Source organism: Bison bison, unplaced genomic scaffold (genome assembly GCF_000754665.1).
Source record: "Bison bison bison isolate TAMUID 2011002044 unplaced genomic scaffold, Bison_UMD1.0 scf7180017864236, whole genome shotgun sequence".
NCBI lineage: Eukaryota > Metazoa > Chordata > Mammalia > Artiodactyla > Bovidae > Bison > Bison bison.
In genome coordinates, this window is record NW_011494808.1 from 11,221,785 (window position 1) to 11,233,317 (window position 11,533).

Here is an 11,533-nt window from a genome sequence, read left to right on the forward strand (position 1 = left end):
TCCTGGGAACTGTTTTCTATGTAGAGGATCATGTCATCTGCAAATAGTGAGAGTTTTACTTCTTCTTTTCCAATTTGGATTCCTTTTATTTCTTTTTCTGCTCTGATTGCTGTGGCCAAAACTTCCAAAACTATGTTGAATAGTAATGGTGAAAGTGGGCACCCTTGTCTTGTTCCTGACTTTAGAGGAAATGCTTTCAATTTTTCACCATTGAGGATAATGTTTGCTGTGGGTTTGTCATATATAGCTTTTATTATGTTGAGGTATGTTCCTTCTATTCCTGCTTTCTGGAGAGTTCTTATCATAAATGGATGTTGAATTTTGTCAAAGGCTTTCTCTGCATCTATTGAGATAATCATATGGTTTTTATTTTTCAATTTGTTAATGTGGCGTATTACACTGATTGATACTAAAATAGATTTTTACATTGATATTATAATATTGCTATAAATATTATACAAATGCACTCTCCAATATACCTACAGGGTCCTTAGCCAAATAATACACATAATACAAAAGTAGGAAAGATAGAGAAATCATTTTATATTATTTCCTTAGCATCACTCAAAATAATAGTCTATTTTGAAGGACAAATTATCTTAAATATTAATGGACAGTGGTGAGTTACAACTTTTTTAGGGTTACTATACCAGGCACTGGTTTAAAATCTTTGTATCACTGCATTAAATCTTCACACCTTATTCATATTAACTTCTTCTTCTTTTTTTTTTAGGACTTCGTAAGTGCTTACTATATTTATTTTTATTTGAAATCAAAGACAGATATAGATAATTCTTAATATAACCTTTTCAAGACAGGGCTTGACAGAATGGGAAAGTGGAGCCCAGAAAGCTTAAGTAACTTGCCAGGAGTAAACCTGCTAGTAAGTGTTGGGGCCAAGATATTGAAAGGTTGTTGTTGAATCACGTGAAGACACCAGGATTCTTGGCCCCCGGAGAAGAATTCAATCCAGGGCCAGAGACAAGGCTTGATCGCTCAGAGCTTTTGCATAATAAAGTTTTATTAAAGTATAAAGGAGATAGAGAAAGCTTCTGACATATGCATCAGAAGGGGGCAGAGAGAGTACCCGCTTGCTAGTGTTAGCAATGAAGTTATATACTCTCCAATGAATCCAAAGAAAATTGTCTGGAGGTTATAAAGACCTCACCAGACCTACTCCCATAATTTACATTTTAAGATAACAGAATTAGCCGGAAGGTTTAATCCAGAGACTGTCCTCAGGCAGGACACATTATTGTTATATAATCCTAAGGAATGTAGAGAAGGAAAAAAAAAGTTTGTCCTTTCTTCCTCCTTGAGAATTCCAGATCCCTCTCTCCTTGGGGACCCCTAGACTCCTAATCAACCTGCTTAGGAACTGACTCTCTCAATATTAATACAAAGGTGCATGGTTTGACTCTAGTGCTGGACTTCTACTGACTTTTCCTCATTATTCTCTCTCTTAAATTTAGAGCTTCTCTGTTTTCAAAGTTGTCGTCATTCAAGGGCTATCTACAAGTTTTTTGAACTCCCCTGCTACATCTTCCTTGCTTCTGAAACAATATTGCAAGGTAGGTTTTTTTTTTTTTTTAAGTCTACATTTTCAGGGCTTCCCTGGTGGCTCAGTAGTAAAGAATCCACCTGCCAACGCAGGAGACATGGCTCCATCCCTGATTCCGGATGATCCCATGTGCCTCAGAGCAGCTAAGCCGTGTGCCACAACTGCTGAGCCTGTGCTCTGGAGCCCCAGAGTCGCAACTACTGAGTCACATGCTGCAAATACTGAAGCCCAAACGCCCTCGAGCCTGTGCAACAAAAGACGCTGCCACAATGAGAAGCCTGCAAACAAGCAGAGAGTATCCCCCGCTGGATGCATCTAGAGATAGAGCTCACATAGCGCCAAAGACCCAGCAGAGCCAGAAATAGAACAAATAAAGAAATAAAAGTATTTTAAAAAATAAAGTCTGTGTTCAGACACCAGGCTTGCCACTTACACTGCACACATCTAGACTTGTCTTCTAAACTCTCTAAACTTCAGTCTCCTCATCTGTAAATAGTAGCTACTTCAGAGATCTGTCTGGACGATTAAACATGGAACACGTGTAAAGCAGTTAGCTAAGTGCCTGGCTCATCACCAGCAGTTGATAAGCATTGACTATTAAGATTACTATGGATTTATTTCAACAAAAGTTGGGCCTGTATAGTCATCTGCTAAGGAGGAAAGAGATGCTTTTCTTATAGCATCAAGCCAAATGAAATTTTGTATTTGATACAAAGCTGTGCTGGTTTTGGTCTGAGTTATTTTTATTGGATCATTAAAAGGGAGAGTCTTTCAACAATGTGGATGGATAAGCTTTGTAAAACAACTGATGATCTCTCTATTGGAGTTGCAGATCTTTCTGATAGGTTAGGAATAAAAATTAAATAATAGGAAAGTATCTGTGCCTTTCAAACAAAATTTTAAATGATACTTTCTAATAGTATATTGAACAAATGACAATGAATCCGAAAAATAAGTAAGAACCAAAGCTCTGGAATGGATAAAAAAGATATACAGATATGCAATGGAACATTACTCTGCTATAAAAAAGAATGAAATCGTGCCATTTGCAGAGGCATGGAAGGACCAGGAGTCTGTTATAGCGTGAATTTTTTCAGAAAGGGTAAAACAAATACAGTCTATTAATACATACATGTAGAATCTAGAAAAAATGGTATAGATGAACTCATTTGCAAAGCAGAAACAGAGATACAGAAGTAGAGAACAAACATATAGACGACAAGGAGGGAAGAGGGGGACAGGGATAGATCAGGAGATTGGGATTGATGTGTACATATTGCTATGCACAGAATAGATGACTCATGAGAACCTACTGAGTGGTACAAGGAACTCTACTCAATGCTCTGTGGTGACCTAAGTGTGAAGGAAATACAAGGAAGAGCAGATATACGTATAAATGTTGCTGATTCACTTTGCTATACAGCAAAAAACTGACACAGCAGCGTCAAGCAACTATACTCCAATGAAAAAAGGAAAAGGAAAGTCCTAGTGCCGTTATTGCCTTCAGGAGCCTTGATTAAAGCCAACAAGCAATTCTTAAAAAGTAGCATATTGACGTCAACATCTCTATGTGCATGTTCTCATTTACACAAGGATTTTTAAAAATATTTTTACCCCAACTTCCTGTCCCTTGATTGTATCATTATCATTAGTGGTTTCTGGATTTTTAATCACCCTAAAGACAGTGACAGTTTTAACCACTTGAGGTACATTATGATGGGATAACTTACTAAAGCTAGAATTACTGTGGAGCTAATAAAGGTTACATTACAGGCTTCTCATTTGCCTCAGACCCTGCCAGAAAGCCTGGGGTGTTGAGCTGGAGATACATTTGAGTTTAGTGGAAGATGCATTTAGTTTGAGTTTAGTGGGAGTTATTTATGTGGCTTTTAGTCACTCCTCTGCGCAGTTATTATTGGATTGTATTATCCTGATATACAAATGGATTCCAGATGGTCTGTCTGCCCACTGTAGTGAGTTATCCAGCATGATTTTGCTAAGATGAGAGATAGAAGTCATACAGGGATATGAACTTGGGTATGGCTTCCAGGACTGAAGAGTAGAAAAGGAACAAACTTGCAAATATTTAGAGTCAGAAGATAGTCTGCAGAAAATTATTACACAAGTGTCTTGGCAGTTAATTAGCAAAAATATTATTTCTCTAGATCTTGTGATGTTTTAGGGTTTTTTCCTCAGCTTTTCTGCACTTTCAATTTTAAATAAATGTGGACTTTCATACCTAATTCAGCATTTGTAATGGTGTATCCTTTTATATAAAAAGAGTACTAAACTGTATAGGGCTTCAAGGTCAAGTCCCACAAAACCTGGACCTCTCCTAACAATAATAGAAGGTTAATTATCCTATTTCCATGCTTCTCCCAAAAAGGGTCACCTACAGAGTCAAATGAAATCTTCTCACTGCAAAAAACAAACAAAAAAAATAACAAGTCTTCTATGAAAAAAAGAAAAAAATACAGATATGAGAGTATTATAACCAAGGAAAATTAAAAAATCATTAAAACAACCCTTGATTATTCTTTTTCACATGTCATAATCATCCACATGTGCATAAATTTCATCATCCCATTCAAAGAGTCAAAATATGCGATGGTTTTCTCTTACCTAAGACATTGCAAGTATGAAAGATATTGGTCTTATTTTAGAATCAATTCTTTTAGAATGTATCCACTGCCTGAGAGGAAAGGTTGGCAAAACATAACTTTGATAAAAGCATAAAACTGACCTATGCATACATATATATAAATATAAAAATCTGTCTTTGATTTTTCAATTCAGGGAAGATCGAAGTAAGAAAGGTTGTGATACAGAGTTTTCCAAAAGAGGTCAGTTTACTCCTGGGAAGGATTTCCCATATCTGCAGTGCCTTTATTGGTGGCCACCTGAAAATGCTACCTTCAAAGTGTTGGTCAATAAAATACCTATCTGCCCAGGGAGTCCCCAAGGCTGGTACCTGCCAACAAACTCTTGTGTACCACCCATTCAGCATTTTGTTTTCAGCATCATAAGCCACTTAAAAGCCCGTTTTGATCCTAGAGTAACTGACACAGCAATAATAAATAATCATGGACCTTTAGGTGCCATAAAAAATGAGCTAAGACATCATCCAATCAGTAGATAATATACCCATTTATCAGAACCCTGGAGTAGAAGGAGTTACAGTGTTGAATTCAGCTTGATAAAAAGACTATACTGGGACTTCCCTGGTGGTCCAGTGGTTAAGACTCATGCTTCCAATGCAGGGCACACAGGTTCAATCCCTGGTTGGGGAACTAAGATCTCATATGATGGACAAAAGAAAAAAAAAAGATAATGATGAATATAATTCCGTGTTCTATATATTAAGTCCCTGTTGTTTATTTATCTGAAAAAGAATTTACATGTATGTATGTAAAACTGAATCACTTTGCTGTATAACTGAAGTTAACCATACTTTAATTTTTTAATGTTTATTGGGGAAAAAAAGACTATAATGTAATAACTGCAACAGGCAAAAGACATTTGTGCCCAATAAATTTGACATTTACTTAAACTCTGGCACAATAATAAAGAACCATAAAAACAGGCTTTCCCAGAGGCTACATATTCCAATAGTTGGCAACTGGGGGCATTAGTCTCAAATTTTGCCATTAAACCATATTTTCCCAAGAATTCAGCTGAAACAGTATATTGGAATTTCATAGTATTCTAGCTCCACCAAGTGGCAGCTTCATCATGTTGCTGCTCATCTTCTAACCTCTGAAGAGGATACTAACAAAATAATACTTTCTAAAGAAAGCATTCTCCTTTAGCTGTTCAAATTTTAGGGGATTTCCCTAGATGCATGGTTCAAAAAAACTCTTGCATTTGAATTTCCGAAATTCTGTCCTTCACTCTGTCTTTCTGAAATATAACAGCTTGAAATAGGATTTCTAAAATTCATTATTTCACATTCCTTTCTGAGTTTATCATTACTTTTGTTGCTGAAAAAATGAATGCAAGGTTCTTATTCTCCCCAGATATTTGTGTTTTAGAAATTTAAGTTTATATAACAGAGTAGTCACCTTATTCTTTTAAAAAAATTGCCCCCATAAAAGAAAGCATCATGGACACGTTTTAAAATACAATATTTTTACAAACAAGAGTTTCTCTAGCTCAAAATTCCTTTTTCTCCAGCTACAAAAAGCTATAGAATAAGGGAGGAGTTCTTATTTTTGTCAAATAAAAAGCTATATTGTATTCCCATTAATGAAAGCAGCATGTTCATTATTCAAAAGAAATTAACTTCTGACATGGAAATATATTTTTAAAAGAGAAAAATATATTAGAAACTGTTCATAATTCCTTTACCTCAAAGTAACCAATATTACATTCTTGGTGGATAATATCAGGCTATTTGCTTTACATACATTCACATGTGTATCTAGGATGTACAAGAATAGTATCAGTATATGCAAGTTATTTTCTACTTTTCATTTTTCTTTATGAAATTTATAATATATAATGCTATTTTATTTAATTGCATAGTGTTTCAAATATGAAATATATTATCTTTGTATATCAATATTTTATTGTTAAACATTTTTGTTACTGCCAATTTTTCTCTATAACTGACAACTGCAAATATTCAATTTTGCATAGTATAGCTATATTGATAACAAAAATTATCTTTAAAGCATTAGAAAAAAAGAATTACCATTTCATGACTAATAGCGTCTTTTCACCAAAATGATATAGAGATTTTAAATTTGTACACATCTAAAGCACAGCTTTAAAATAAAAGCAAAAACTGACAGAACTAAAATATGCTGATGTTATATATAGAATTTTTATATTAAGAATTTTGCATTATATAAAATATATGTTATATATGAAACTTTTACACTTTCAGCTATTGCTATCTTAGGTTCTTAAATACTTACCAAAAAATAGTAAAAATATAGAACATTTGAACAATATAATTAAGAAGCTCCATGATCCCGTTTAGATAGGGTCTATGAGTCCCATGTCATCGTTGAAGAAGTAACAAAAGATTGACCACCTGATCCCTCTTCACCCCAGGGAAGATTTCTTGGGATTCATGTCTCTTAAGGAAAATTTGAAGTAGGAGAAAACATCGGCCCCTGGACAACAACTGATGATTTTCAAACAGAGCAAAACTGAGGTTTTGTTCTCAGCCAGACAGGAACAAGAATGACAAGTATTTCCCTTTCTCCATTGATATGGAAGAAATAAAATGATCGGGGAATTTGTTGGAGTGAAAAGGAAAAAAAAAAAGAGTGAGTTTTTTTCGTTTCTTTCGTGAAAACAAAGAAGATAAAGACCAGAGTGAGCAGGCCTGAGCATTCCTACTTTGGTGTTTTTTTTTTTTTGGCTGCTCCTAACTCTGCATGTCTGTAACTTAGTTTGCTTTCAGTTCAGTTGAGTTCAGTTCAGTTGCTCAGTCGTGTCCGACTCTTTGCGACCCCGTGAATCGCAGCATGCCAGGCCTCCCTGTCCATCACCAACTCGTGGCTTTCACTCAAACTCACGTCCATCGAGTCGGTGATGACATCCAGCCATCTCATCCTCTGTCGTCCTCTTCTTCTCCTGCCCCCAATCCCTCCCAGCATTACAGTCTTTTCCAATAAGTCAGCTGTTTGCATGAGGTGGCCAAAGTACTGTAGTTTCAGCTTTAGCATCATTCCTTCCAAAGAAGTCCCAGGGCTGATCTCCTTCAAAATGGACTGGTTGGATCTCCTTGCAGTCCAAGGGACTCTCAAGAGTCTTCTCCAACACCACAGTTCAAAAGCATCAATTCTTCAGTGCTCAGCTTTCTTCACAGTCCAACTTTCACATCCATACATGACCACTGGAAAAACCATAGCCTCAACTAGATGGACCTTTGTTGGCAAGGTAATGTCTCTGCTTTTCAATATGCTAACATGTACCCCATAGTCTGTATCAATTCAGCTGTGCTTCTACAATTGGTTTGATTCCCAGTCTTGGCTATTGTACCTTACAGGGTCAAAATCACAAGGTTACCTATCTTTTTAAAAATATTTTGGTTGTATTCTTGACCCCACCCCAGTCCAAACTTGAGACACAAGTCTGCTCAGGTTCCAGGGATGGGATAGCAGCCCAAATTAAGGAGGTCACAGGGAATAAATTAGGCATTGATTTTTTTCTTTTGGTTCTCTTTACTCTCATGAGGAAGCTATGTCGGAGTGCAGCCTGTTTGCAGTTTTGTGCTTGCTGTTAGTGTACCACTGCCTGATTCCGTTATGACATATATACACAGTTTATCTGCTCCTTTTGCATTCTTTCACCATACAGATTATTGCAGAAGCTCAAGCAAAGTTCCCCTTGATGAACACCAGGTCCTTCTTGAGCGTCTATCACACCTACAGATTTCTGTATACATGTGGTAGGGAGGAAAGAGAGAAGCCTTTAGCATTGCCTATCGCACCTACAGATTTCTGTGTACATGTGAGTCCCTACTTCTGAATTTATCCCCGCCCCCCCTTTTTTTTTTCACTGGAACCCTCTATGTTTGAATTCTCAGAGTCTCTTTTTGGATTATAACTTAGTTTCTTTGTATCGCATTAAAAATTTTTCCGACAAGGGACATCAAAGGCTATTGTCTTCCTCAGTCTGGCTGATTTCACTTAGTGTATGATCCTTCAAGGTCCATCCTCCTAGCAACCAGTGACATAATTTCATAATTTCAGTGGCTCTTTTCCACATCTGAGTGATGGTCCATTGTCTATATGTAAGATATCTTCTTTAACCTTTAATCTGTCAGTGGACATCTTGCAGATTATGTTTTGGCTGTTGCAAGTAGAACTGCAGTGAAGGTTGAGGTGCACATGTTTTTTGAACGATTACTTTCTCAGGATATCGACCCAGATGTGGGGATGTCTGATCCTAGGACTGGCTCCCTTGAGAGGTTTATTTTTGTTTTTGTTTTGTTTTGTTTTTGACATGCAGAGGCTGTGCTTTCTAGTGGCTGTTGTCAAGTCCATTTCCACTGAACATGCAGTGGGGTCACCTCACTTGCTGGCTCTCTCCTGCATCTATTGTTTGTAGACTTGTGAGAATGCCCAGTCTGACTAGTGGGATTTGAATTCTCATTGTTGTTTTGATTGGTATTCCTTCAGCAATTAGGGAGGCTATGTATTACTCCTGTGGTGGAGGTTTGCACTTGTTTTGTTTTTGTTTTATTTTTTCTTGTTTCCTTTAAATTAAAGGGTGTGGGGAAAATTTACAGTGGTAATCGGCTTCTTGAAACTTTGTTGTGTTTGCAATTTATTTCTGCAACCCCTACCCTGGGAGATTTCCTGAGGGCAGCTGTCATTAACAGAAACCCCAGGCCTTGTAAATTAGAGGTGCTGGTCAGCCTCTTTGGTCAAGTTGTAGTTACAGGAAATGTTTACAGGCAACTGCCTCGTAGGCTGCAGTCCATGGGATCGCTAAGAGTCGGAGACGACTGAGCGACTTCACTTTCACTTTTCATTTTCATGCATTGGAGAAGGAAATGGCAACCCACTCCATTGTTCTTGCCTGGAGAATCCCAGGGACCGGGGAGCCTGGTGGGCTGCCGTCTATGGGGTCGCACAGAGTCGGACACGACTGAACCGACTTTGCAGCAGCAGCAGCACTTTTTAAAGCACGTCTCTGGTTCCTGGGAAAGTCAGCATCCTGGGCTGTGGATTAGAGTGAATTGTACCTGAGCAAACACCTAAGGGCTTGTGTTTCACTACTTTTCCCCCATAAAGCATCACACACACACACATATGTACCAGACTAATTACTACTGGGTCCACAGCACCTTGCTGTGTGTGCTTAGGTGTCTAGGAGGCTGCACTCCAGAAAGGAGGCTTGAGCTGGAATGCCCAACACGAGGGCATGTGCAGGGCTCGTAATATTGTCTCCCAAGTCCCTGGAGGCCCGTATCCTGCTGGGGAGTCTGGTCCAAGCCAGAACATAACAGACAGTAGGTGTTTAAAAAGAGTTCAGTGAAGGGTACCTGCCAGGCTGTGTCAGACTCACCCCAGTGCAGCAGGGGACCTAAGGCTGCTTAGGCTCCAGAGATGGGTTAGCAGCCCCAGTCAGGGAGGTCGGGGGGAATAAAACAGGCACTGCTTCTCTTTCCTTCTTTTTAATACCATGTGATGTTATGTTGCAGTATAGTCAATCTGCAATGTTCTGATCCTTGTCGTATATAGCTACCTGATTCAAGTACTCATAATGTATCCGAGAGATATGTCTATTCTTTTTTGGATTTTCTGTCATAGGAGGTCAGAGTGGTGAGCATCAAGTCCTGGTGGATTATATATCTCAGATACAGTTTTCTGTGTATACAAAAAAGGAAGGTAAGGGATAATCTCTGTGGATTCTCTCCTAGGGATACAGATTGCCATGTATATGGGAAAGGAAGGAAGGGAGAAAGGAAGAGTTTAAAATTGAAAGGAAGGGAGAAAGGAAGAGAAAGGCACAGAGCTGCCGGCCTGAAATGATCGGAACTTTCCCCTATTTCAGTCTGGGAACCTGGGCCGCAGAGTTGCCCGACTGAAACAGGAACTTTTCACTTTTGTCTACAACCTCCATGCTGGATTTACCACTAACCCATTGAGCATGGACAAAATGCCGCCTCCACTCACAGTAAACTCTCTTTATAAAACGGATACAGAGAGGGAGTCCCCTGGGGCCCCAGTGAATGGGACTCCCCGCTTTCTCTGCTGGGGCCTGGGTTTAGGGACTGAGATCTCAGGCTGTGCGGCACCCCAAAAAGGTACCAAGGGAATATTTCACAACATAATCAAGGCACATTTGATAAACTAAAAGGTAGTATCAGGTCCCTCAGTGTATGATACTAGCTTTGGGGACCCACAGGGAAGCCGGACTCTGCAGCATGATGTGTGGGTGGACAGAACGGGTGTGGCCCCGGGTTCCGATGGAGGGCTGGGCACACCTGCAGGACTGGGCCTCTGCCCTGGGCCTTTAGAAGCGCTTCATACCCAGGAAAGTGCTTTAATGGAAGAGAAAGGATGAAAACACGAGTCAGAGTCCATTGTCAGCTGACAGGCAGCAAAGGAGACTGTGAGACATAATTTTAGAGTAAATAGAAAAGGGGCTCAGAGAGAAGATGGAGAAGGAGAGGAGAAGCGAACCAGTATGAGCCGTGTGTGTGGGCATGATTCAGTGCTGAGCAGAGGGAGAAGAGGACCTGTCTTTACAGGGTATAAAGCAAAAGTGTAGAGTTAACATTTGAAAGGTCAGTGGGAATTCTCATGAGAGTGCAGAAAGGTGGGCACTTACAGTGAAGCCTGGGAGAGCATAGGACAAAGGGGAAAGGGAAGCATAAGTGTTGTAGCCATGTGTTCCAGGAAACAAACTCACTCAGAAGGACAATGCAGATAGTGGAGTGCAGTTTATTACACCAGTGGGCCCAAGGCAGAGTCTCCTCTTAGCCAAGGACCCTGACCAGTTTTTGTAAAAACCTCAAACCCTCCTCCCCAAATTCCCTGAAACTAGTCTGAACAAAGGTAAAAGAAAGATACAATCAAAGTTAACCACGGGTTAGCATATGTAGGTAACATTGGACAATTATCAATAGGCTTGTGGTCATACCGGATAAGCAGAATGTATGATTCTATTCGGTTACACAGATAATTAGGGTATTCTTTTAGGCGATGGAGAGCCCTGGGGCTCTTCCTTCCAGGGGCCTGGTTTCCCAGTTGGTATGTCCTTTCAGTAGATACTGGGCATATACCTCAAAGTCCACAGTCCAGCCCAAGATGGAGTCCTGCATTCAAGATAGAGCCCGTTCTGTTTCCTCCTTCATCAGTAGATTTCTGTGGCTCAGTTACCTTCTGTGCTCTGTGATCACCCTAACGTGGAAGTGAAAGAGCATCTCAGTCTCTGGCTATCAGAGCAGAAACTAGCCTGCTGGTTATATCCCTTGGGGACAAGCAGGCCCAGGTAGGATGGCAG